The sequence below is a fragment of the Suricata suricatta genome, chromosome 2 (genome assembly GCF_006229205.1).
Source record: "Suricata suricatta isolate VVHF042 chromosome 2, meerkat_22Aug2017_6uvM2_HiC, whole genome shotgun sequence".
Taxonomy (NCBI): Eukaryota; Metazoa; Chordata; class Mammalia; order Carnivora; family Herpestidae; genus Suricata; species Suricata suricatta.
The window spans coordinates 76,630,188-76,657,415 of record NC_043701.1 but is presented as its reverse complement, the minus strand read 5'-3'; positions in this window follow the sequence as shown (position 1 = coordinate 76,657,415).

Sequence of the window (27,228 nt, the reverse complement as noted above, 5' to 3'; positions counted from 1 at the left end):
ATCTTTAGTGTGTCTTAAGGTTATTTTGTATGTTATTGTAGGTAGGGGTATAATTTTATTTTTTTTTTCCAGTGAGTGGTCATTTGTGCCAAGCTATGCTTTCCTTACAGAATCTAAATATCACCTTTTTCATAATTAAGTTACCATATATAGTGGGATCTATTTGGTTTTAGCTTTTTTTGTGTTTTACTAACTATTCATCCTTCGCCACATCAATGACAAATTGATTTGACTACAATGGCTTAATAGCATGCTTTACTATCTGGGAAGGAAAATCCTCTCTCAGTCTTTTATTCTTTTTCACATATTCTATTTTAACTTTGGATTTATCAAACTATACATGCTCACAGTTCAAAAGTATAATAATTTTATAAGGCTTTTCTCCCTTCGAAAACCAGATGTCCATGTTGGTTCTGCTGTTCCCTTTCCTCTGTTAGAGGCAATAATTAAATAACTTAGACATTCTTACTTTACACTGAATTTCCTGTTGCTATCCCAGTATGTTAGTTGAGGACTTACCTCTCGTTTCCCATCCCTGCCACACATGACCCTGCCTATCCCCTTATCCACTCAATTTACATGCACATGGGACTTTTGGTTAGAGAAATATTCACTGATTATATTATTATAACTCTATAACTGTATTTACAATGGAAATACTTAGTGTACTATGATAACTCTTCTTTTCTTATACGACTTTTCAGTCTTCCAAGGGTTAATAGTGATCTGATTTTTGTGACTTGCTCAATTTTTAATATATTCACTATTAATTCACTTCCAACTTGGCACCAGGTGTCTAAATCTCCTCCCTAGATGTTCCTTTTTAAAAAATAATTATTTTTGAGAGAGAGAGAGAGAGAGAGAGAGAGAGAGCGAGCGCGCGAGCATGATTGGGGGAGGGGCAGAAAGAGAGGGAGACACAGAATCTGAAGCAGGCTCCAGGCTCTGAGCTGTCAGCACAGAGCCCGACCCGGGGCTCAAACCCATGAACTGTGAGATCATGACCTGAGCTGAAGCCGGAAGCCAGAGGCTTAACCGACTGAGCCATCCAGGTGCCCCTGATTGTATGAAAATCTTAATTCTATACTTACACTTGCTTGATTGTTTGGCTGTGTATGGAATTCTAGGTTGGATGTTATTTTCCTTCAGAAATTTAAAAGCCTTCCTCCACTGTTTTCTAGCTTCCAGTTTTACCTTGAGAAATTCAAAGTCATCTGTGTTTTTGTTTTGTTTGTGACCTGCATTTTCTCTGTAGGAACATTTTGGTTTTTTGATTACTCTCACTATTCTGAAATTTCCCAATCACATGCCTTTTTGTGGGTCTGTGTTCATCCACTGTCCTAAGACTTTGTTGGATATTTGCAGTAAGGACTTCATGCTCCTCTCAGCGTGACTAAACTTTAGTTAGAAAGACTTCTTTCTCTAGGCCTCTTACCTCCTTTTCTTAGATAATTTAGTTTAGAAGACTTGCAATTGTAAATTCTTTTCGTGCTCCTTTGTCAGTGTAAAATTTTTAAAATCCACTTGCCAGTCTTATATCTCTGGTTGTCTTTCTCAAGGACCTGGGAACCCTGTCTTCGAAATATGATCATTGAGGAAGATCGGGCCCTCACTTCTCCTTCTCTGTGGGGAAGTAGGAGTCTAAATTTGGTAGGCAGCTTGCTCCACGTTATAAAACTACCTCTGGTCATAAAGATATAAGGAAATTTACTTTCCCTTTGGGTAACATCAATTAGCAAAGACAGGGGGCCTATGACTCCCCCTACCCCAAATCGTACAGCCTCTCCCAAAGGCTGTTTCAGTGGAGTTGAGCTACACTTAGTGTGGCCTCTCTTCTCCGTTGCAATAGCCTTGAATAAACTCTTCTTTACCTTTTCATCTTTGTCTGGTACAATTTTTGCTTTGATAGAGCTTATATCCTTTTGTTCCGGAAAAATTTCTCAACTCTTTGTTGATGGTTCCCCTCCACACTGTCCTTGTTCTTTAAAGGTTCTGAAGGGACCCATGTTTTCTGTTGTGTGTTTGATCTTGTAGCTGTGCCATCCCTGAGGTTCTTGGGATCCTCCTTCAGATCTCTGAATGTAGTCAGCAGATAGGAAAAGAGAGGGAGGATCACCTTGGGAGCTTTTAATGGGCCCGACCTAGAACTGTATACATCATTACATTTATATCCTGTTGGCTAAACTCAGTTAGTCACACCTGTAAGTAAGCAAGCTGGGAAAAAGTAGTCTAGCAATGTGCCCAGGAGGAGACAAACAGGGTTTTGTGAACATAAAGAAACTTCTGTGATTATTTGCTCTGCTGGCCACTTGGGATCTGTTTCATATTCCTCCCACACATAGATCATATCACCATCCAACCTTCCCCAAAGCAGACAACCCATTTGGTCACTGCATCCAGTTCCAAGTTTCAGATTTCTGGGTGATATGCCATCCCCCTGTGAGGGCTGGATGTGGTTACCTGTGAGGCCCTGACATGTGAACAAGGGGAAAAGTTGTCTGCTCTTCCTGCCACCTTAGTAATGGTAGAGCAGGGACAGGGTCAACACAAAGAAAAATTCTATTCAGGAAAGGAAAGGTGGGAGACATACAACAATCTCTGGTCCACAGATTCTGGAATTTTGTTAGGCAAGCATGATAGAAGTGTCCTAGCCTGAAGAGAAAGAGATTTCTTGTGTGGCTCTGATTCTGCTTTTGGAGGGGAATTTCCCTGACATTGTTCCTCATGGCCCCTGGCTGTCCTTCTGGGAGATTCTTTCTCCTCCATTACCTTTTATATTCACATCAGATGTAGACTTTGATGAGTATGTTTTCTCTGGCAGTACGTAACTCTCATTGTCCTTTCCTTCTGGAGGTTGTATTAAGACTTTTCCATATCAGCTTTCTTTAAACCAGCCTCATGATTTCTTTGGCAGTTCCACCAGAATTTTGATAGTTTTTAAACTATTACTTTCAATAAGTTCCAAATACTGGTTACCACTCACATAGATTTTGCCCTAGACATAACTCTTAAGATTTTCCTATTTATTTCATATTGCTCAACTTAAGAATGACTACTTTGGGGCACCTGGGTGGCTCAGTTGGTTGAGTGTCGGCTTCTGCTCAGGTCATGATCTCATGGTTCGTGGGTTCAAGCCCCGCATCAGGCTCTGTGCTGACAGCTAGCTCAGAGCCTGGAGCCCGTCTTCAGATTCTGTGTCTCCTTCTCTCTCTGACCCTCCCCTGCTCATGCTCTCTCTCAAAAATAAACAAAACATTAAAAAAAAAAAAGAATGATTACTTTGAGTTGTGCTTGGTTGGAAGGTGGCACCTTCTTTTGGTATCTGCTGCAAGGCTGGATTTCCTTGCTTAGCTGAAAAGGCTTTTGTTGCTTACAGTGTTTTAAAATCTTCTCTCTTAGTATTTGGTGAATGAAGAGAGACAGATTTTCCAACCCTGTAAAGTATTCTGACTTTGGACTCTGTGTTCTTTTCTGTTATGACTTGGAAACCAGATAAATTCTTACCTGAGCTCATCTTTTACATGGAATACTTTGCTGATGGCCGGTGATAGTAGCCATTATACATGATCTCGCCAGCACTTTCCAACCACTTCCTACGGAGCTTCAGACTCATAGGCAGCCAGTCACCTGTCTTTCAAGTTGTTGCAGACAGCAGTTTTATCAAATGTTTTGCTGGCATTTCAAGGGACTCTGCCCATCCAGACTCTCATGTCTGTTTATCTGAACCCCATGTCAACCCCACATATTTTAGGTTTTTTGTTGTTTTGTTATGAAAGCTCCTCACTTCAGGCTGATAGGTTCCATGCAACGTGGCATCAAGAATACTGGTGGTTAAAACAAATTCCCAAATCATAATGGTTTAGCACAGTAAAAGTTCGTACTTCGCTTACCCCAAATCTACTGTAATGTTCAGTAGGTAGCTTTCAATATGATTATTTATGGAGCCAGATGATTCATTTTTTTAGGTCGAAATTTATCCATCTGACACACTCTGTGGATACATCTTTAAGCTTATAGATAATAGCCGCTTGAGAGAAACCTGGACTCTCCCTGCATCGCTCTCTCCCTCATCATGTGTCCTCATGCTGAAAGCAAAGGGACATCCTCCTCTGTATCATCTTTTTCTCTCTACCCTTGAAGAATAGAGTATGGAAACCTGGCCTGTCAACAGAGAAATTGCAATGCCATGTGGTGAAGACAACGGGAATGAAGCAGTGGGGAGCAGAGGTTTTGAGAAGCCACCCACATGGCACTGTCCTTGAGAACGCTTTCAGTTATTTTAAATGCAGAAAAGTCTAAAGCAACTTATTGCCATTCAAAACAGAGATAGTTCAACAGGAATTCAGGCTACCATATTTCATAAATCCAGGGGACATTATTCACAATTATCCATGTGAACAGTGTCCCCTGGAGTTGTGTGACAGAATGATGCTGCCAGGAGGATATAGCGCCATCAACAATAAGTTCCTTTTGTAACTTCAAACCCAGTTCTACCTACTCTATTAGAAAGTTAGACCCACCTGGGGAAGTTAATGAAGACCCTTTTCAACTTTAGAAGCTTTTATAGATTTCTCCCCCCCTCCCCAGGTTGACTGAGACACATTTGACATATAACATTGTGTAGACTTAAGGGCTACAACATATTGATTTGATCCACTTACATATTGGGTAATGATTACCATTGTGGTGCTAGCTACACCTTCAATCATGTCACACAATTACTTTCTCTTTTTGTTGTGAGAACATTTCAGTTCTACTCTTTTAGCAACTTTCAATTATATAATACAAGCTTATTAATTATAATTACCATGCTGCACATTAGATCTCCAGAACTTATTAATCTTTTAACTGAAGGTTTGTGCTCTTGACCAAGGTCTCTCCATCTCTTGGCCATGGCAACCATGCTCTGGTCTCTGTATGTATGGGTTTGGCTGTTTTAGATTCCACATGTAAGTTATATCATACCATATTTGTCTTTTTCTGGTCTGACTTCTTTCACATTAGGGAGCCAGTTCATTTCAATTTCATGGCCTTGAAATTTATGCTAGCTCCATTGCATCTGGTTGGCCCAAAGGGGGAAAGTGTGTGGGAAGTTTTGATGAGAGGCGCACATCACTCTCACTCAGATATTCTAATGGCTGGAGTTCAGTCCACGCTTGCATCTCATTGCAAGGGAGACTGGCAATTGTTGTCTACCTGTGTTCCTGGAAGGAAAAGGAAACTGATTTTGGTGAACACACAGCAATAACTGTCACATCTTTTATTTTACCTTCTTTAGAGACTAAACCTCCAGTTTTCTGCCAAGGAGGGGGAAAGGCAATCTTCTGCCTGTTCTGATTGTTTCTTCCCCTCCCCACCCACCCCTGTTGTGATGTAATGGACATATAACATTGTGTAAGTTTAAGGTATACAAAGTGATGATTTGATAAACATATATATTGCAAAATGATAAGCACAGTAAGGTTAGGTAACATATCTAACACCTCACATAGTTACCTTTTTGGGGGGGGGAGAACTTTTAAGATGTACTTTCTTATCAACTTTCAAGTAATACACTATTGTTAAATATAGTCACCACGCTATATAGTAATTCCCAGAACATATTGTTGGGGACAATTACTGAGAAGACCTGACTAGCAGTTGCCCCATCAGCTGGACCTTAGCCATTGGAGACTCTTCACCTCTCCTCTATCCTTGGAATGTGAATTTTTCTTGCTTTCCCTGCTCTTGGAGGCTGTTCCAAGGACACAGCCTTAAGATAGTAATATAGTATTAAAGCCATCTGGCCTGTATATGTGACTGAACCCAGTTAAGGCCTCTATATAAGCTTTTAAGATCTGGTGGGTGGGGGAGCGCCTGGGTGGCTCAGTTGGTTAAGCATCTGGCTTCGGCTCAGGTCATGATCTCACGGTTCGTGGGTTCGAGCCCCACGTCAGGCTCTGTGCTGACAGCTATCTCAGAACCCGGAGCCTGCTTCAGATTCTGTGTCTCCCTCTCTCTCTGACCTTCCCCTGCTCATGCTGTCTCTCTCTGTCTCTCAAAAATAAATAAAAAAACAATAAAAAAATTAAAAAAAGATTTGGTGGATGGCTGCAGAGATCTACTTGTCTTGCTGTCACTCAAATCAAGCCTTATATGTAAGTTCCCTTTGCTTAGTGAAACTACCCCTTTCTTTAGTGTCTCCTTACCCACTCTGTGGGGGAGCTAGTTTCAGATTACACCTGGGAAGCTTCTGAGGAGCTTGTGATCCAAAAAATATTCATCTTATAACTGAAAGTTTGTACTCTTTGAATACCTTCATCCATTTCCCCCACCACTCTCTGCCCGTGACAACCACCAATCTACTCTTTCTGTGAATTCAGTTTTCTTAGATTCCACCAAAGTGGGATCATACAGTATTTATTCTTCTCTTTTTTTCACATAGCATAATGCCCTCAAAGTCCATCTGTGTTGTGAGTGGCAGGATTTCTTTCTTTTTTATAGCTGAATAATAGTCCTCTGTGTTGTGTGTGTGTGTGTGTGTGTGTGTGTGTGATCATATTTTCTCTATCATTAATCCATTGATGGACACTTAGGTTGTTTCCCTGTCTTGACTACTGTAACTAATGATGCAATAAATATGGGAGTGCAGACATCTCCTTGAGATAGTGATTTCATTTCCTCCAGATATATACCCATAAGTGGATTTGTTGGATCATATGATAGACTGGACTTTCTTATCAGGTAGGATTGGAGGCTATGATCTACCATAGGATAGAGCTGAGAATTTGCCTCCCTGACTGGATGGGGCCATAGAACAGACTCCATGGTAGGTAGAGCCCATTGGGTGGGGATCAAAATTGGGCAAAATTGCCAACCAGACTCCCTGGCCAGACCAGGCCACTGGCTTGCCTCTGCAAATGGGCAGAGCTGCTGGATGAAATCTCTGCTCAGACATAGCTGTGAGAAAGAATGTGGTCCTCCAAGATCTAAGCACTAGGTGCTACAAATTCTGTCCCCTTTCTCTATCTGAACCATAGTGGTCTAGCCCTGCAGATTCTCTCAGTGATCCTCCTGATGAAAGCCCTGAAGGGGCCTCCTGAGAAGTATTTGCAATGCAGGGGTAGCTGATGTCTACTTTGGATTCTGTTTTCCCACTAGCCACAGGCCCAAGGGGGCCCTCTCCTCATGGTGCTGTGCTGGCCTGGGGGATGGACAATGAGGTCAATGTGAAACTGCTTTTTTACCCTTCTAATATGGTCCTTGATCCTGTCACCCAGGGGTGTGCCTCAGCCTTACCCCCAGGTTCTGGGATTTTCACAATGATGTCTTATCTGGATAGTTGGTAACTGGTCTTCTTGAGAGGGGAACTGAAGCCAGAAATGACCTATGTTGTGATCTTGATGATGTCACATCTCCTGTTTCTTAAATTGGCTGGCAATCAATACACCTTAGTTTCCCATTCATCCCTTCTTCCAGAAATATGTGTCACCAATTGTGATATTTGGGGATTTTACAGTATAAATTAGTTTGTTCTTGGCTTTGCCTAATAATGACAGGAATTAATTTTCTCAGGTCTGAAACATAACTGACCAAACATCATCTGCTCTCTAGCTCCCATGATTTTGTTGCTTTTATGTACTTTCCTTGTCATTGTATGTTTGAGATTTACAATAAGTTCTCTATGAATACATTTCAGTAAGCCTTTAGGAAGTAGGAAGTAAGACACCTTTGTTTAATCCACCATCTTTTCCCCAATCACTTTCTTTCCATAATTTTCTTGAATATCACTTTCTATCTTTAAAGGTAATGGCTGAATAATACATTTTGATATATTAATAGCATAGATATATATCCAATAAAAAGACAGTTAACTCCTTTCCACGTACATTGGAGGATGCATTATGTTAAGGAAAAACCATTAGTTAAGGCAGTAAAACCAGATTTTATTCAGAAACTATTGTAATGGGAGGAAAAGACAGCCATCTGGAACAGGGCTCAATTCCTAATACAGCATGAACAGGTGGGAGTTTATAGCCATGGAGCAACATGGGGGCCAGTGGATGAAATATAGCTAAGAGGAAACATTAGGAGTCAGGGGGGATTTCGGCTACTCTAACTTGGCAGGGCTCTCCGAAGGCAGGTCAGGGTGATTAGATATCTGATGTAGGGGATGAGAAATTTCACTGTATATTATGGGAACAGATATCAGGTAGGGATATGCTGTCAACTGACTTAGGATTCTTGCTACAACTGGTCTATGCAACAGAACACACGTAGTATATAGTATAGTATAGTAATATAGTATAGTATAGTATATATAAATGAAAGCATTTATTCTGGAGCCAGATTGCTTGAGTTCAAATACTGTGCCTGTCACTAACTGTTTAATCTAACATTAACTAATCTTATGTGCCTCAATTTTCTCATCTATAGAATGAGGATAGTAATTGTACCTGCCTGATGGGATTGTTGTGAGGATTGAATGAACTAATCAATGCAAAGAACTTAGAATCATGCCTAATAAATGTGAACCACCATTAGCAATAAATATGGGGTTCAAATTATTTACCCCGAGCGTGCAGAAAAAAAGATACCAAGGATGGTAATATGGATATACACTTCTCTTCATTCTTAATAAATTATTTATTGATTAATCCAATATATAGGCTTAAGGAAGTAGGGATAAAATCTCACACTTAAGGAATTTTGAGGTTTATTTTATTCCCTAAGTTTAAAGTACGGAATAGGCACTACAGCAGAGTAGAATACAGCTCAGTATTAATGTATTTGGTAAGTACTTACACTGAAGCAAGAAGGAGCCATGATTTTAGGAGCTGCAAGAGGGAAATTAGGGCATTGTCATGGACTGGAGAACTTGTTGAGGACTCAGAGTATGATAAACAATAGAGGGGAATTAAAAAAAAAATCTTTGAGAAGTTAGGAGAGCATTCCAGTTCCCAGAATTTATGTCTGTTGGAGGGCAATAGAGTTTAAGAAGCTCTTTGGTTAGATCCCGTCTCACCCAAGTTTTAACTCCAGTTTATTGGGGAATATTTTTCTTGTGAAATGCAAGTTAAGACAATGCAGGAAATAAATGAGAAATATAGGATTCCCTCCATGGCTCAATTTAAAGTAAAGCATTATCTGTAGATTCATTTCCCTAAAGCTGTGCCAATGCAAGTAAACTAAGTGGAGAGGAAATTCTCCTGATGATACAGGCCAATAAAACCCCTCTTAATGTATTTTGGATTTGAATAATGTGCACTGACTTTTTACATTTATTTGAATTTGTTAGCTGTACTATAATCTTCATTTGGGCTGTATGGAAATGCCCAAATTATGTGGTAATAAGATGCATATGACCTAGTTCTCAGAAATCATTAAACTACAGATGGATCTTTCTCTATGACATTTTAACGTCAGAAGGTAAAATATGTTGTTTTATCTTCTTGTCTTAAGGAGTGTAGTCTAGTAAATGTGGGTCTAGATGGAGCATGAATGGAATGTTAGAAAGAAACTCAATTTCCTCCTTCCTCAACTAGCTTCAAATAATCTGTTGCAATTCTAGGTCATCAAATGGGACATATATCTGGATGTCTATGTAAAGCATTCTGGAGGATTTAATGGAAGATTTAAGGATTTGAGAGGACTTTAAACCTAGTTTTTGGTAGTTTTATGTGCAACTGTGATACAAAGCAGTATGCTGTAAGAACTATGTTATTTTATTTAATACATATTTGTATGATCTAATTCTGAAAAGACAATTTCAGAGGTCAAATAAAGTCCATAACTGAGTTAAAACTTCACAGCACTGGAGAGGGATAATGGGGCTCCAAGTGTGACAGATACCTGGGAACTCAGATATTTATGGAGAATTGGTTCTGGGTTTTCAGAGGTATGCAATGATTAGCTTAGATCAGCAATCTTCAAATGATCTTATTTCAGAAGCTTGTTCAACATAGTGTTTAGAGGTATTCCAGGGGAAGAAAAGGTTCTATAACTAAAGATGCTTAACAAATCCGAGGCCAAAACAATGTAGACAATTTTCTTTATTGTAGAACTTTTTGGAGGTTTTGCTATGCTGGTATAAATCTTTCAGTGTGAGAATTTTCCAGTTATGTATACCTTTTAAAGAAATGGATTCCAAAAATACTGACAAAAATAAGTATTTTCTATGTCAAAATTACATCATTTCAGTTCTTACACTATCATCCTTCTGACACCGGGTCATGGGTACTCATATTCTTGATACATAAAAGTAATTCTTTCTAAATGGGGAAGGATATCTTCATGTTTTTCTTTTTAGTTTTAACCTAGAACGCAGCTTCTAGAATGAAGAAAAAATGGGATAATTGCTGCCAGCCAGATCAGCTGAATCTCTGGTTCAGGTTAATGGGTGACAGGTCTCAGCCAAATAGCCCAAACTGCTTTTTGGTTGCTATCAGGCTTGCTATAGACCATGTACTGGAGATTTAGCATTGTTCTCATTGTCATTCAATTTGTGTAAGTGGTAGAACTAGATTTAGAACTCAGGTAGCTCTGATTTCAAAACCATTACGTTTTATTGTCTGGTTATGTAAATTAGAATTTCTCAGTAAAATCACCGAAGGGGGCACCTGGATGACTCAGTTGATTGTGCTTCTGACTCTTGATTTCAGCTCAGGTCATGCTCCCAAGGTCATGGGATTGAGCCCCAGGTTAAGCACTGTGTTGAGCATGGAGCCTGCTTAAGATTCTCTCACTCTCTCTCTCTCTTTCCCTCTGCTCCCTCCCCTTATTTGTACCCACTCATTCTCTCTCTCAAAAAAAAGAATAAAATCAGCAAAGGAATTCTACCATTCTTCTTTTAATTAATTTTTTAAATTGAGTGTAGTTGAAATTATTATATTAGTTTTAGGTGTAAAACATAGCAAATCAATATTTATATGTATTATGAACAATAATACAATAAATTTAGCTACTATCACCATATAAAATTGTTACAATATTATTAACTATATCCCCTATACTATATGTTTCATACTGTTATTTATTTCATTTATTATTTTTTATTTAATTTAAAAAATTTTTATTTATTTTTGAGAGAAATACAGAGACAGAGTTCAAGCTAGAATAGGCAGAGAGAGTGGGAGACACAGAATCCAAAGCAGGGTCCAGGCTCGGAGCTGTCAGCACAGAACTTATGCACCATGAAATCATGACCCGAGCCAAAGTTGGATGCTTTGACTGAACCACCAAGGCACCCCTGTCTTGTTTATTTTACAGATAAAAGTTTGTATATTTTAATCCTCTTCCTCAATTTCCTCTTTCCCTTCCCTGTCCTTCCACCAAATTGTTCTCTGCATTTAAAGTCTGTTTTCGTTTTGTTTGTTCATTTGTTTTGTTTTTTTAAATTCCATATAAAAATGAAATCATATAGTATTTATTTTTCTGTCTGACTTATTTCATTTAGCATAAAACCCTCTAGGTCTATCCATGTTGTTGCAAAAGGCAAGATCTCAATTTCTTTTATGGCCGAGTAATATTCCATTATTTATCTATACCACATCTTCTTTATTCCTTCACTTAATGATGGATACTTGAGTTGCTTCCATATCTTGGCTGTTGCAAATGATGCTACAATGAACATGAGATGTATGTATCTTTCTGAATTAATGTTTTGTTTTCTTTAGATAAATATCCAGAAGTGAGAATGCTGGATCATGTGGTAGGTCTATTTTTTGAAGAACTTCCATAGCGGTTCCCACAATGACGGTACCATTTTGCATTCCCATTAATACTGCACATAGTTTCCATGTTCTCCACATCCTTTCCAACACTTTTGTTAAAAAATCTTTTTGAAAGTAGCCATTCTGACAGGTGTGAGGTGATACCTCTTTGCAGTTTTGATTTGCATTTCCCTGATGATGAGTGATTTGAGCATCTTCTCATGTGTCTGTTGGCCATCTGTATCTCTTCTTTGGAGAAATATCTATTCAAGTCCTCTGCCCATTTTTTTCTAATTGAGTGCAAAGCTACCATTCTTTGTGTTTGTAAATAAAGCATTGGATGCTGGACAGAAAGACACCCATCCAGCATTTCAAATCATTTGTTTGGTAGAGGTGGAAATTAACATACAGACAACAAACAAGCAAACAGAAAACACAGAAACAAAACAAAGTAGTGGAAAAACATAGCTTTTAAATATTGTAAATAAGTAGATTATATCTTTTGATATCCAATAATAATGACATTATTTTGCATATGAATGACAGAGATACAAACAAAAGTTCAATTTCATATTTGGATTAAATAAAGCCCTGTTTAGATGAATGCATCCAACAAAACTGTAGGAGAGTAAATTGCTATTGACTGTGGCTAATTTAAAGACTATGTGGTAGAAAACATTATGAAATTTAGAAGACATTTTTTAGAAATGAATATTGTACAATGTAATACAGTATAAAATAACAAAACTAAAAATATAAATGAATAACATTTATTTATGAGAGAGGAGAACATACAAAATATAATGTAGTATAACAACAAAGATAAATCTTTAACCAGAGTGCTGGGAGACCTTAAATCTTCTTTGATTAAAGTTCAGTGGAGACCAGTGACTGCTAAGTGCAAGCTCCTGAGGCTGGACCAGGACTAGAAGTGTGAATAGCAAGCAGCTGATGTGTGGAATTGGTTTTTTTAAAAAAATATAAAAAAGTTTGGGGGGGTTGACATTTGTTAAGTCCTATTCCACTAAACCGGTATACTTTTTAATAAGTACATAAGAAACCAAAACATTAAAAGTTGAATCAATCTTTTCTCTTAATATCTTTGGAGCTGTACTTAGTCTCACCCCTACTGTGACTCTTTCACTTGGAATTATTCACAGCAAAAGAACAAGTCTCTCATTTTGTGGTCAGAGGGGATAAGAGAGATGCTATATGAATGGTAAAAGTCCTTTTTTAAAATGGTTACTTTATAGTAAGAATGGTACTTTCATCTGGAGAACAATTCTTTTTCATATTTGCAACCTAATACACTGTACACTTTCAATTGATCATCATGATGACTTTAATTATTAAATATTAAATAAACTTCCCCTTTTCTCCATTAGCCTATTTAACTTTAATTTTCATCATGTAATGGAGTAGGAAAGGTCAAGGGCTCCCCTTCATAGGAAATTTCATTAATCTTCTAGGCAAGAATGGCTTTGACAAAAGATCAAGGTATACCGGTGCTCAAGGAGGTAGGTTCTGGGGGACAGCAAAGAACCTAAGACCCTTTAGAAAAGACTTTTAAGAATCAAGTGTTTTCCAGCTGGACTCTGTATTTTATTTCCCTTATCCCTCTCCCTGCAAATACTAAGCTTCCAGACCATGAAGGTACCCATTGCTGCTGGGCTGTAGAAGGGACAGAGCTCTGACACTGGTCTTGAGGCTGCCATGCTTAATTGGACAAATATAATCTGAAAATGGGCCCTTTATCAGGGTCCAGTCAGGGTCACATGTATCATTAAAATGGCCAGATTTAAAAAAAAATGTGAACATTCAATAAAATGGAAAGTGTTGTTATTTAAGAACTTCCGAGAACCATACAGAACGTACACAGTTCTCAAACTTCAGTGTGTATCAGAATCACTTGCAGGGTTTATTAAAACAAATTGTGGCACAGTAATCCCAGAATTTCTGGTTCCGTATGAGTCGGATGGTGAAGAGACTGAATGGGAACCATTTTAGAAATCTAATAAGTGACCCATGACTCATTTGTGTTCCACTAATGGGTTTTGAGCTTAAATATGGACTACTGCATCTTTGGAGTCACAAATGGGTTATGGAAAGGCTAGAGTCATAGACCTGCTCCCTCTCTCTATGGTGGTGATCAGCCTTGACTGTTTAACCCTGGTGTGCCATACAAATAGTATTACTTTCTAAATGTGTGAAGACATGGAAAAGTTGGGGGTGTAATCAATTTTGTAGAACTTTAAGGTTTCCAGTGACTTAATTCTATTAGGAAAAACTCAGTAGGCATAAATTGTCTCAGAAATAGAATATTTTAAATCAGGCAAAGGATACCCAAATCATTCCCCAAACAGTTACACTTTGTAGAAAGGAAAGAAAGGAATGATAACATTTGTTGAGCGACTTTCTTGTGGTAGTACTCAGTATGTTATTGTGTTTAATTTTCATTACAACCTAATAAGGTAGGTATTGTTTTCTCTTTTGCTTCATCTAACTGGGATTTAGAAGATGCACTTAATTTGCTCACAGTTACAGAGCTGCAGGTGAACCAGACTTAAACGCAGTCATCTATGACTTTAAGTTCCAAACTCCATCACATGGCCTCAGGGGTGGAGCAAAGCGGTGGTGGTGAGGGCTTTCTTTACATCATCTGGAATTGGATGAGTGTCAGGAAAAGTTAAGATTGAGATTATGTCTAAGTTCCCAATGAAAAAGCCTATCCAACTAAACTACTTGCAGGGGATTATCTAGCTGGATGTTTTAAACCTGTGATTACCATGACTCTTGTTGTGCATCTATGTTTCCCTCCTGTTGTTGGTTTGCACTTGACACCTACCGTCATAATTTCTGGCTGCATATGTAGGCACAGTGAGGTGATGAATTAATTGGGCAGTTTTATGATAGCAGGTTGGAGGACCCAAGTTTTTTAGGTCGTTTTTCTGTGTTCTTCATATCACTTTGTAGAAATTCAGTCTAGAGACCTTGTCAAGAAGCCATCTCTCACTGCCACTGCAGACAGCTTGCTCTGGATTTTGGGCTCTTCCACTTTTTCATTCCTGCCTACCTTGTTTTCATACCTCCTAATTTTGAACTCACAACACTCTTCACACATAATTTGCAATTCTATTTTACCTGAGCTTCAGTTTATCATTTGTAATGTTAAGAGGGGTTATTAATTTTTTTATTGTGGTACCCCTCACATTTATTTCTTGTTTGAAATGTACCCATTCACACTGGGGTGTCCAAATAAGTGTTTTAACAGGATGCTTTATTAATTACTTTAGCTGATTTTCTTCAGTTACTTTAATTAGTGCTGTGTCATATTATTTTAATTCTTTGACTTCTCAAATTAAAAGTTCACCTTATTGGGGCACCTAAGTGGCTCAGTTGGTTAAGCATCCTACTCGCTTTCATCTCAGGTCATGATCTCACAGTTTGTGAGTTCAAGCCCCGCAATGGGCTCCATGCTGACAGTGTGGAGCCTGCTTGGGATTTTCTCTCTGTCTCTTCTCTGCTTGCTCTGTCTTTCTTTCAAAAAATAAATTAAAAAATTTTTTAAAATAAAAGTTCACCTTTTTGATTTCACACTTGAAATCACTTGGGTGAATGAAGGCTTGTATCTGGGAAAGGTTCAGCAATTTAAAACTTGAGGGACTTTGAAAGGTTGCCATTAAGTAATAGGGGAAAGACTAACATCCAGAGAGATTAAGAGGTTGTCTGGCAGCACTGCTAGTGCAAATAAATTTGAAATCAGCCAGATCTGCACTTGATTCCTGTATTTTAATTTATCAGTTCTGTGATCCTGAGCAACATAATAGTTTTGAACATGTTTCTTCATCTAAAAAGTGGGTATGGTAATAATGCCAGAGTGATTGGAAAGATAACTAAAATATTGGCATCAACTTAGTATTGGTGCTGTTTATTAAAAGCCTAATAAATAGTAGCTACTATTATGATTGCCATCACATAGTCCAATTTAATTAAAATATATTTCTCACTCATTGTCTTTTATTTCGATAAGTACTAGGTTTGTGGTAATAAGATGTAACGTTTAAAAAGGCAAAGTCATGATTCTCATACAAATATAAAATTAATATCTGTCAAGGATTTAAATTAACTCTTTAATTAATGAGGGAACCAGTAAAGTGTTAATACTGATTCAAAGAGAATTTATTTATAGAGATTTATATTCTCTATCAGATGAAACTTATTTGCATCTCTATGAAAAAGAATAATTTAAATTGCTATGGGCTAGAAGCATTTGTATTACTGTTCAGTTTTCTACAAGTTAACTTCTATCCCTGAGGAGTTTGTTAAATAGTTTAGGCATTCAAAAACTATCAAATGTGCACCAACTTATGGAATCATATATTCCTGGAGAATTTATTAGACAAATGACCAACATTCCACTGGAAAGGCATTACATTGTTTTATAGGCTTGCTGTTTTATAAAAGATTTGTAAATAGTTTAATAATCTTCTTCCCTTCTAGAGTGCATTTGGTGGTGGGTTTTTTTTTTTTTTTGTCCAGTAAATTTTGTTTCTGTATATGACACTGTATTTTTTTGAACACATATCTCTCTGTAGTATTTTTAAAATAAATGTTTATAACATTTACAGAACATTAGAACTCTTGGATGAAGGGAATAATGGCACCCGGTAATCTCTTTTCCTATTTTTACAAGTCTTTGGCAACTTTGGGGATTGAAAGTTAAAAAAAATGCAATTGATATAAACAGAAAAAGAAGGAAAAGAATGTACATTTGTATTATTTGTAACTCTGATACATTAGAGAAAAGACATCACTTATTTTAAAAAATATTAAACCCATATAACCATACTTTAATTATGTGATCTTGGATTCTTAACATATTTCTGAGCTAGCAGTTTCCATAACAGGATTTTTTTCCCTTAAATGTCCAGTACATTTAGAAGTTTAATTTCCTTAGAAGTTCAATTTCCTTATTGTTTTGTGAATTATGGGAATGCAAGAGATGATGGTTGCTTAGACAATCTTGATAGCAATCTCTCGAAACTAATTAGAAAGGAACTCCTTCAATTTCAGATACATTATAATCTAAATTCTTAATACTATTTGGAAATAGGAAAAGATTTTCCAGTTACATACCATGAGGTCAAGATCTTTGTCAGTTTTAGACATTCAGACACTCAGATACATGGATAGCTCAGCCTAAGTTGTATAACTTTAGCTACTGGCCAAAAATAAACAGAAAAACTACTCTCTAGTTCAGATCTCAGAGAACTTTCTTCTTAAAGGGTATAAAATCCTAATTGATTTGTATTCACAAATAGACAAGCAAACAAGAAAGACCAGCAAATCAGATTTCTCTTATCTTTCACATTGCAGAAAATTCATCCCTGTTATCCACCAAGATGTTCACCAAATGGTTAGATTATAAACCAAATCCCCAGTCGCTGCTGCCACAATAAGGAATAACTTTACTATGTACAAACTAGAAGCAAAAGCAAAACACATTCAGTAGAGAGGAAACAAAAGTTCTAGAGAAACCATTAGCAAAATTAAGCTTCTATTGCCCTTTGGCTACAGGTGGAAACCAAGGAAAGATGTGCTGGGTTTAAGAAGCTAATGAAGTATCCAACCCAAGCAACCTAGTTTACCTGGCTCTATCATGTCAGTCCAGCTGCGCATCTCCGTGGGTGATTTGCAAAAGTACTAAAGGATAATTTTCAAAAAGGTGAAAATATGGCATTGATAGAAATAAAATGTGAACACATTTTCTTAACTCATTAATGATGAAACCAATAAGAAATAGTGAACAAAATATATTTTCATTGCTGTGATCAGAAATCATTTACATTACTATTAGTTTTTCAATTAAGTTAACTTCTATCCATACAGAATCTATCAAAGACAAATCAAAGGTACACATCTTTCATGGAATCTGAAAAGCCTCAGAAGGTTTACTAGAGATGTCCAGTATTCCACTGAAAAGACACCCAGTAATCTCTCTTGCTCTTTTCCAATACTTCTGACGTTTTTCCCTGGTGTTGGGAAACATTAGTGATCAAAACTGACATAGATTTATGCCTTCAGGAACTTACATTTTAGTTGGTGAAACAGACAATGCCCAAATGAAACTAACAAATCAATAAAGGTTGAGGAGGCTTTAAGGGCTATGGAAAAAGAAAAAAGGAAACTAGGGAAGTGGGATTAGAGTTCTGGGTAGGGAGAACAGGTTAAAGTAATAAGTAGAGTGGTCCAGGTAACGGCCTTGATTTGAACAAAAACTTTCAGGAAATGAACAAATATTGGGCAAGAGCATTCTGGGTGAAGAATAGTTAAAACAGAGTCCCTAATATATGGTTTGTTCAGTGGTCAATGCTCAATGTGGCTGGAATGGAATAATAGTGGGAGAAGTGCATAGACTTAACGTTTTTGTCTTCCCCAAGTTCGTATGTTAAATCCTAATGCCCAACGTGATGGTATTAGGAGGTGGGGCCTTTGGGAGAGGGCTATGCCCTCTTGAATGCAATTAATGCCTTTATGAAAGATACTCATCTCCCTCCTGAGGACAGAGTGAGAAGACAGCCACCTTAGAACGAAGGAAAGTACCCTACCAGACACTGAATCTGACAGTTCCTTCATCTTGCAACTGTAGATCTGTTCCCAGTCTCCCGAACTAAAATAAATTCTTATTGTCTATAAACCACCCAGTCTATAATACTTTTGTTATGCAGCCTGAACAGACCTGGATATGGAATTGGTACCCAGAAAAGGGTGCTGCTATAACAAATAACTAAATATGTGAAAGTGGCTTTGGGCCTGCGTAATGGGTGGACATTGGAAGAGTTTTAAAGTGCATGGGATGAAAAGCCTACATTGCTATAAACGGACCAATAAGAGGGATTCTGGTGAATACTCAGAAAGAAAAGAGGAGAGCTGCACTGAAATCCTCAGTCTTTTTAGCGAATTCCCAAGTAATCCTTAACAGAATGTTGGTAGAAATATGGATGGCAAGGGCCATTCTGATGTGGTCTCAGATGCTAATGAAGAATATATTATTGGATGATAGAAGAGAGGCTGTTTTTGTTATAATGAAGCAAAGAACTTGCCCAAATTGGGTTCGTGTTCTAGTATTCTGTGGAATATAGAACTTGGGAGTGATAAAATGGGATGTTTGGCTGAAGCTATTGCTAATAGTTTCAGGATTGACACCATTGCGGGAGCAGCTTGGCTCATCTTGATTGCTTATAGTAAAATATGAGAAGAGAGAAATAATTTAAAGACCAGAGTTTTTGATCAAAAGGGAAGTAGCACTTAAAGACTTGGAAAATTCTCAGCCTATTCATATTGTAAGAAATGAGAAAGTGTGGTTGGAAGAGAACCAATGACTGTTGGATAAGATTAATATAGATCAGCAATCTCAGCAGAAGCTAGGGTTTGTGATCTAAGAAAATGGAAGAAATGGCGATTTGGAGGTCATCAGAGCTGTTATTCTCATCACTTCCATTCAGGGTTCGTCTGTGGAGCGAGGCTTGAAATGGCTTAGGGTGGCAGAGTGGTTTCAAAGGAGGGTCTGGCATCTTTGGGACCTTGGTGCATGTGGCCTCACCTCTTGGGACTTCATCCTCCACACTTTAGTGCTGCAATTCCTTGGCTGCCCAACTGCTGCTCTGTTGGGCCCCGGAGCAGCTTGGGCTGTGCCCAGCAAAGCCATGAGGACATGAATGCCTCTACCTGGATTTCAAAGGACAGGGCCTCCCGGCAGATTCACCAACTTGTGATCCTAGGCAAAGAACCACCATGGGGGCAGGGCCACCCAAAGATATAGGATCAAGACCAGTGTCCCAGTCAGTCTGGAAGCAGGCCCCTCTACTCCAAATGTGTCTGTAAAGCAGGACCTTCACCCCAGTGGACCTGGGAGGCAGATCACTGAGCCAAAGAGGAGTTTTGGACTTGATTGGAACATGTTACTCTTTTTTTTTTTTTCCTCATTCTTCCCTTTCAGAATGAGAATGTCCATTCTATGCCTGTCCCATTACTGTATTTTAGAAGTACGTAAATTGTTTGTTTTCACAGATTCACAACTGAAGAGCAGTTTGCATCAGGATGAATGATAGCTTTAGTCTCATCCATATCAGATTTAAATGATTTCTGAAGACTTTGGACAGAGACTCTTAAGCTGATACTGGAATAAGCTAAGACTTTTGGAGCTGTTGGGATGGAATGAATGTATTTTGCATGTGAAAGGATCTGAATTTTGGGGAGTTAGGGGTGGAATGCTATAGACAATATTTATTTTTCCAAAATTTATTACATTAACACCCAATGTGATGGTATTAGAAGGTGGGGTTTTTGGGAGGGGATTAGGCGGTAGGGTGGAGTTCTCACAAAGAGGATTAGAGCCCTTAGAAAGACACAGCAGAGAGATCCCTCCTGAGCTTTCACCAGGTGAGGTTATGGCAAAAAAGAGGGCCAGGAATTGGGCCCTCTTCTTCCATTTTAAAACAAAAACAAACAAAAAACCCCAAATACCTCTTTTGATCCCCACTTCTGTTGTTTACTGCCCCATTTTTCCACTCTTTGTTGTAGAAAAACTTCTCAAAAAAAGTTGTCTATATTCTTCCCAATAGTCTTATAAGCCTGCTCCAAGCATGCTTTTTCTCCCTTCACATACACCTGCCATTCTACTGAAACTGTCTTAAGGTCATCGGTAACCTCCATATCACCAGTCAATGATTCTCAGTCCTCAGGTGAGGGCTTTTCAGCAAGTGTTTAACATGGTTGATTTTTCTCTTACCCTTGAAAAACTTTCTTCACTTGGCTTCCAGGGCATCATAATCTCCACGACTTCCATATTTTCTCCCTCTCGTGCTTCTTCACTAGTTGTCTTCGTTCTGGCTGCCACAGCAAAATACCATAAACTGAGTGACTTAAAAAGGTTTATTACATACAGTTCTAGTTGTTGAAAATCAAGTGTCTGGTGAGAGATACTGGTCTGGTTTGTAGGCAGCAGCCTTCTTGCTATGTATCCTCATATGGCAGAGGGAATGAAGTGGGGAGGGGAAGGAGGGGAGAAAAGAGAGGAGAGAGCTCAAGGGTAATCATTGATGTAGATGTGTGAGCTCCGGTCTCTTCCTCTTCTTATAGGGCGCTAACCCCATCGGAGTTCCATCCTCATAACCTCTCGTAAACATCATTACCTCTCAAAGCCCCCATCTCCTAATACCATCACACTAGGGACTGGGGCTTCAACATATAAATTTTGGGGAGAACACAAACATTCATTCCATACCATGAGTTTTATAGAGGTCAAGAACTCTTTGATCAGTACTTTGTAAAATACTTACTGAGTTTAAAGCCATTTCCTGGCTGTATCAGAAAATATAGTCTGCGTATAATATTTGACTCCCCTATATCTGACTCTTTTTTCAATGTTCCTTGCCCAAGTACTAGGTGATAGGATCATGATCTTTTTGTGTCTGTACTGTGCAATGGGGAAGATGGTAGTATTTAGTTTAAATGCTTCTTTTGAGGATTTAATATTATATACATTTAAATGCTTAGGATTGTGCTTGTGATAGTACACACTCAATAAATGTTAGCAATTATTTTTTTATTATCTGCAGGCAGGTGGGCTCACTAATACTGAATCCAAGGATTAGTCATGAGCAGTCTGGAGAGTCACACGATTCTTCTGTGGAGGAACATTTTATTCAAGCCAACAACTGAGCGTGAGGTTGCGGTAGAGTGGAGTGTTGGTGTTTTTCTCTATAGGTTGATTTTTTTTAAAGGAAGTGTTGGTTGTTCTAATAACTAGAAAGTGCTTCAGGCATTTAGTGGAAGGGGAGCATGGTTTAAAGTCCTGTAATGTATGAAGAATTATTCCCTCATTAAATGTCAAAATTGCCCACATTAAGGAATGATACACTAGCCCTAATACATGGTTGAAAAGATGTGAGATGTTACATTCTCTATGCTCTGGTAACTCTCAAAAGTAATGGTAGGAAGAAACAGGCTGGGCTTGATGGTGAGGTCTTAATTCTATCACTTGAATAATAAGCTAAGGTACTTCTCAGGAGAGAATGAGGAGGCCGAGAGATTGAGGAGGAATGTTTTGCTAGTAGTACTCCCTCCACGTAGAAGGAAGCTAGAAATGGAAAAACTGGTTGAATGTTGCCTTTATATTCAAATAAACATTGAACTGTGTTTGTGTCTTGGGTTACAATTTTTATAATTGCTTCACTGCTTATTAAGTGGTGAATCTGACAATGGAGATATTTGAAACAATGTAAGGAAAACTTGAGACTGACTTGATCTTGAACCAATGAATGAATTTGATCTTGTTTTCCCACTGTATTCCCTATTTATTCCTTCTTTAATTTTGACAGTTTTACAAAGCTATTCATTGATGATTGTCCTTGGTCTATTTTTTCCCCTTGGAGAATAACCTGTCATTTGAAGTATGGATTCAGAACTATTGTATTTTTTTCTTGCATTGTATCTTTTAATAATGGCAATGTTTAATTATTCTGATCTGCTTTAAGGGAATTTTATTTATGTTTATAAGGGTTCTTTTAAGCTGTATTTTAGATGTAGCTAAAGAAAGACATTCTATCTCTATTCTTATTTTCCTTGTTACTTGTTGAAATTTCCAAGAAGGAGAAAGGAAAATTTTGACAATATGCCAACATATTCAAAGTGGATGACTTTTTATGTTCTTTCTTTCTTTCTTTCTTTCTTTCTTTCTTTCTTTCTTTCTTTCTTTGAGAGAGAGAGAAAGAGAGAGAGAGAGAGAGAGAGAGAGAGAGAGAGAGAGAGAGCGAGCTTGCACAGGAGTAGGGGAGAGGCAGAGGCAGACGGAGAGAATCCTAAACAGGTGCCATACCTAGAGTGGAGTCCAGTATGGGGCTTGATCTCATGATCATGAGGTTGTGACCTGAGCCAAAAATCAAGAGTCCATTGTTTACCTGAATGAGCCACTCAGGCACCCCAGGGGGATGGCATGTTGCCTCGGCCGGGAATCAAATCCAGGTTTCTTGCATGGCAGGCAAAAATTCACCACTGAACCACTCATGCACCTCAAATTCAAAATATACAAAAAAGATATACAAATATTCCATTTTAAGTCATTTTTGTTGTTTTGGATTTTTGACTGTGAAGTATTGCTTACTCAAGGAATTATAACAAAGCTAAACATTTTGCTTCTAACTTTTTGGTCTCTGGGAGATAGGTCTATTTTTGCACAAATTAAAATATACAATAGCCATGAAATGACTAAAAAACAAAAACTGTAAATAAATGTCAGTTGATACATTCATGAGTTTCTTGAGAGTTGGATTTGTGTTGGAGTGGTCTGTACTAATGGTTCCTAAACTTGACTACACATCAGAACATCTTGAAAAAGCCAGAGAGAAACCCAGGTTGGAGGTAGGGATAGCAACACCAGCAACTACTTTTTTTTTTTTTTTTTTGGGAAAGTACTTACCAACTTGAAATGTATCTTTTCCCCCCAAAGCCATGAAATATAGTTCTTCAAAACATATGAAGTAGAATGAATGATTTTTTTTTTGTTTAGAGTGTCATATTTCTATATAATTTTATAATTGGATTTATCAAATTAGCTTTTTTGTTTATATAATCTTCCATTATAATAAATCAGGTAAAATGTTTTAATGTGAATGTTTCTTCTTATCTCTAGGAGACCATGAAAAGGGTTCACTTTATTGCAAAATGCACCTAAAAGATAATTATATCACTTTATACTTTGGATAAATTGTTCATAAAAGGCTCAAAACTGCTCTTAGTGATAAATGCTTGTATCTGATAATGCAAGGAAATAGGGTATTGTAAATGGAAAATAAATGGTTTTATATGAAGTCTTAATTATTTTTATTATATCTGTCCTATTATAAAGTGGCTTACTTCTTTAAATGTTGCTTAAAAAACATATAAATTATGGTTTTACTATAATGCTTTTAAAAAATCAATTATATTTTTTATAGACTTACTTTATCTCTGATATAAGATCTTAGAAAATCTAATTATGCCTTATATGTTAAGCATTTCATTGATTTACTTGAGTAGTAAGGAAATGTAACTTAAAAATGCATGAGACACTAGAACTTTATGATAAATATATTTTGGAAGAGAACTCTCTGGAGACAGGTGGATTATTTGACATTTTCTTGGCAATTGTTTTGTATCCATAGTCTCTGAATCTCTGAGCATGGATAGTCATGGGACATTTAGTTGTAATACTTTTGAGCGTTGACTGAATTAAAGAATAACTGTGCTCTTTCTGGTTAAAAATAATGACTAAAATCATAAAAATTATAACTGTATAGGTGATGTCTTAAATTTGTGTTTATTTTATCTCAGACAAAGAAAGAAAAAACAGTGCCAGCCCACTTTTTCTGGTAGGAATACCCCACAAATTATTATTGTAATTATATTCCCTTTGGGAGAGTTAAAATCATAGTACCTATGGATCAAATATTTGACACTAATATATTTTAGTTTGGACCATGTTCTGGATCAGAGATAACTTCATCCTGGTCAATGAGCCCTAATGAGAAAAATGCTTTGATTTTCTAAACATGTTTGCTTATGTAGGAAGGGCTGTGCCTTTTTCTTCTGGTTCCTGTGCCTGCCAAGTCCAATGTGTATGTCAATTGCACTTAGTTTCAGTCCAAACACCAGAAATATCTCAAAATTTACCTCCAAAAGCTTCCTGATTTTTTCTTCCTCTAATATACACTCCCTACCAGATTCTGTATTCTTTTGTTCACTGTCTAGTGCTCAGGTAGTTGTTTTTTGTATTATGCATAATTTATAGTAGTTTAATCCTCCAGTGAGGTCCTCATCCATACATCACCATTTTTTAAAACTCTCATCTTTTCTCTCTTGAATTCATCATTCTGATCAAAGTTCCATATAGTTGGAATACCTCTTGAGTAATTTCCTCAGAAAGGGTATCTAGGTGGTATGTTTTCTTTATATACTCAGGACACTATACTTCAATTTCATCTTTGATAAATTACATCTGTTCTAATCTTATTTCTTTTTCAGGAAAATCAAGAATTTTTAGTGTTAATCTTTATTTCTTTCCTTTACTCTCATTATTTTCATTTATTTCTTAATCTTCTCCTCTGCATTCTCTGAGATCATTTCAAGTGTATACTTCTCATCACTTACTCCATTTTCCTCCATATCATCTCTGCAGTTTTTATCACAAGTAAAATAATATTTTATTTTTTTCTTATATTCCTTTAAAATGCCCATGTTTAAAATGTATCCTTTAAATCCATTGGCCATCTTTAGTTTATTTATTTGTTTATTTTTCAAAGTTTATTTATTTTGAGAGAGAGGAAAGGAGAGAGGGAGGGATATTGTCAGAGAGAGGAGAGAGAGAATCCCAAGCAGGCTCCACACTGTCAGTGCAGACAGAGCCCAACACAGGGCTCAAACCCATAAACCATGAGGTCATGACCTGATCCAAATCAAGAGTTGAATTACCTGAGCCATCCAGGCATCCCTGGCCATCTTTATTTTTAACTTGGATTTCTGTTTCTTTTGGATTGAGGTTGTGTCTTTTTAATTTTTTTGAATAAGTGTAATTATATTTAAACATTTTCCTCCAAGGGCACTTGGCTGACTCAGTTGTGCATGTGGCTCACAAGAGCATGTGACTCTTGGGTTTGAGGTTCTAAGCTTGAGCCCCATGTTGGATGTAGAGATTACATAAAAGTGAAATGTTAAAAAAATAAACATTTTCCTCCAATTCCTATATTATTTTTAAAGGCATACTTTCTCTTTTACTATGTTGTAGTTTCTTACTTGATCTTCAATATTTTTGCTTAAACTCATTGTAATCCCCCCCCTTTTTTTCTTATAATAATAGCCATCACTTAGTGAGTGCTGACTTCAGCTTTGACCCTGTGCTGGATATTTCCAGATATTAATAATTTTTACTTCCATTTAATATATAATGAATCTAAGGCTTAGAATGTAGAAGGCCGGATTAAAATTCATCTATATGCATTGAAAGACCAGGATTTCTCTCTGATCTCTGGAATGGAGACAGCTCTTTCTACATAGGATGTTTATGAATAGTCAAAGTTTTTTGGGCTAGAATTAGCCAAATTGATGCAGTTGAATTCCACATAAATTCTTCACAGAAACCAGCTAGCTGTCTAGTTATGAGTCTAACTCCTAATATCTAGCAGTCATCTGCCTTTGCCAGACTGAATGAAGTGTGCGTATTCTCTTTTTACTTCTGCTTAAAACATCTAGCAGTAGGAAGCAATGCAGAAGCTGTACAGCTACCTGAGATCTTTCTATTCATCTCTGTTTGTTCTTACTAGTGGTGTCTACACTGCCCCAGACACATATGACAACATAAGGTTTCCCTTTCTATTTTTGAGCTGTTGTTTGGTGTAGATCTGTCCATAGAAAGAGAAACTGAAGGGAGAGCTGAGGTACACACTCACCACAGAGTGACTGCTCAGTTTTACTCAGCCCATACAGCTCCTGAATTTTTGAGTGAGTGATTGATTGTGTACCTTCCCAACCTATTTTAGGATGGGCAATCTTTTTTTCCAGTTGACAAAGTATTCATGAGTCATAAACTGTATTTCTCAATCAGTTTGCTCAGTATTTTTAGCAGGGTATAGTTAGAAAAAATGTTCCTTGTTTCTAACTATAGATTGACTATTAGTCTTCTTTTTGTTGGCTTTCATCCTTTTTCTTTTTTAATTCCTAAGAGATAGAAAGGGAGACAGACTGCATCATGGAAGGAAAGCCAGGTGCTGTTTTAAAAGTTTATTTATTATGAGAGAGAGAAAGAGGGTATGACCAGGGGAAGGGCAGGGAGAGAGAATCCCAAGCAGGCTCTGTAGGGCTTGATATGCTTCAACTCATGAACCAAGAGATCATGATCTGGGCCACTTAACCAACTGAGCCACCCTGGAACCCCTTTTCTTTTTAAGTAGGCTCCATACCCTTAGAGCCTAATGCTCCACATTGGGTATAGAATCAAATACAGGTCCTGAACTCATGACCCTGAGATCAAGACCTGAGCTAAGATCAAGAGTCAGATGAAAGAGCACTGGGTGTTGTATGGAAAACAATTTGACAATAAAATATTATGGGAAAAAAAAAGAGTCAGATGCAACTGAGCTATCCAGGCACCCCAAGCCAGGTGCCATTTTTTTTTTAAAAGGTATTAATTTAATTTATTTATTTATTTTATTTTATTTTTTTATTTTTAAACATTTCTTAAAAAATTTTTTTTTCTAATGATATGGAGAGGGGGAAGGGCAGAGAGAGAAGGAGACACAGAACCGGAAGCAGGCTCCAGGCTCTGAGCTAGCTGTCAGCACAGAGCCTGATGCGGGGCTCGAACCCACAAACGTGAGATCTGACCTGAGCCGAAGTCGGAGGCTTAACCGACTGAGCCACCCAGGTGCCCCGCCAGGTGCCATTTTTAATTAAAACTCCTGGTAGTTAATTTTTGCAAATAATGCTTTGTTTTCCAGACATGATA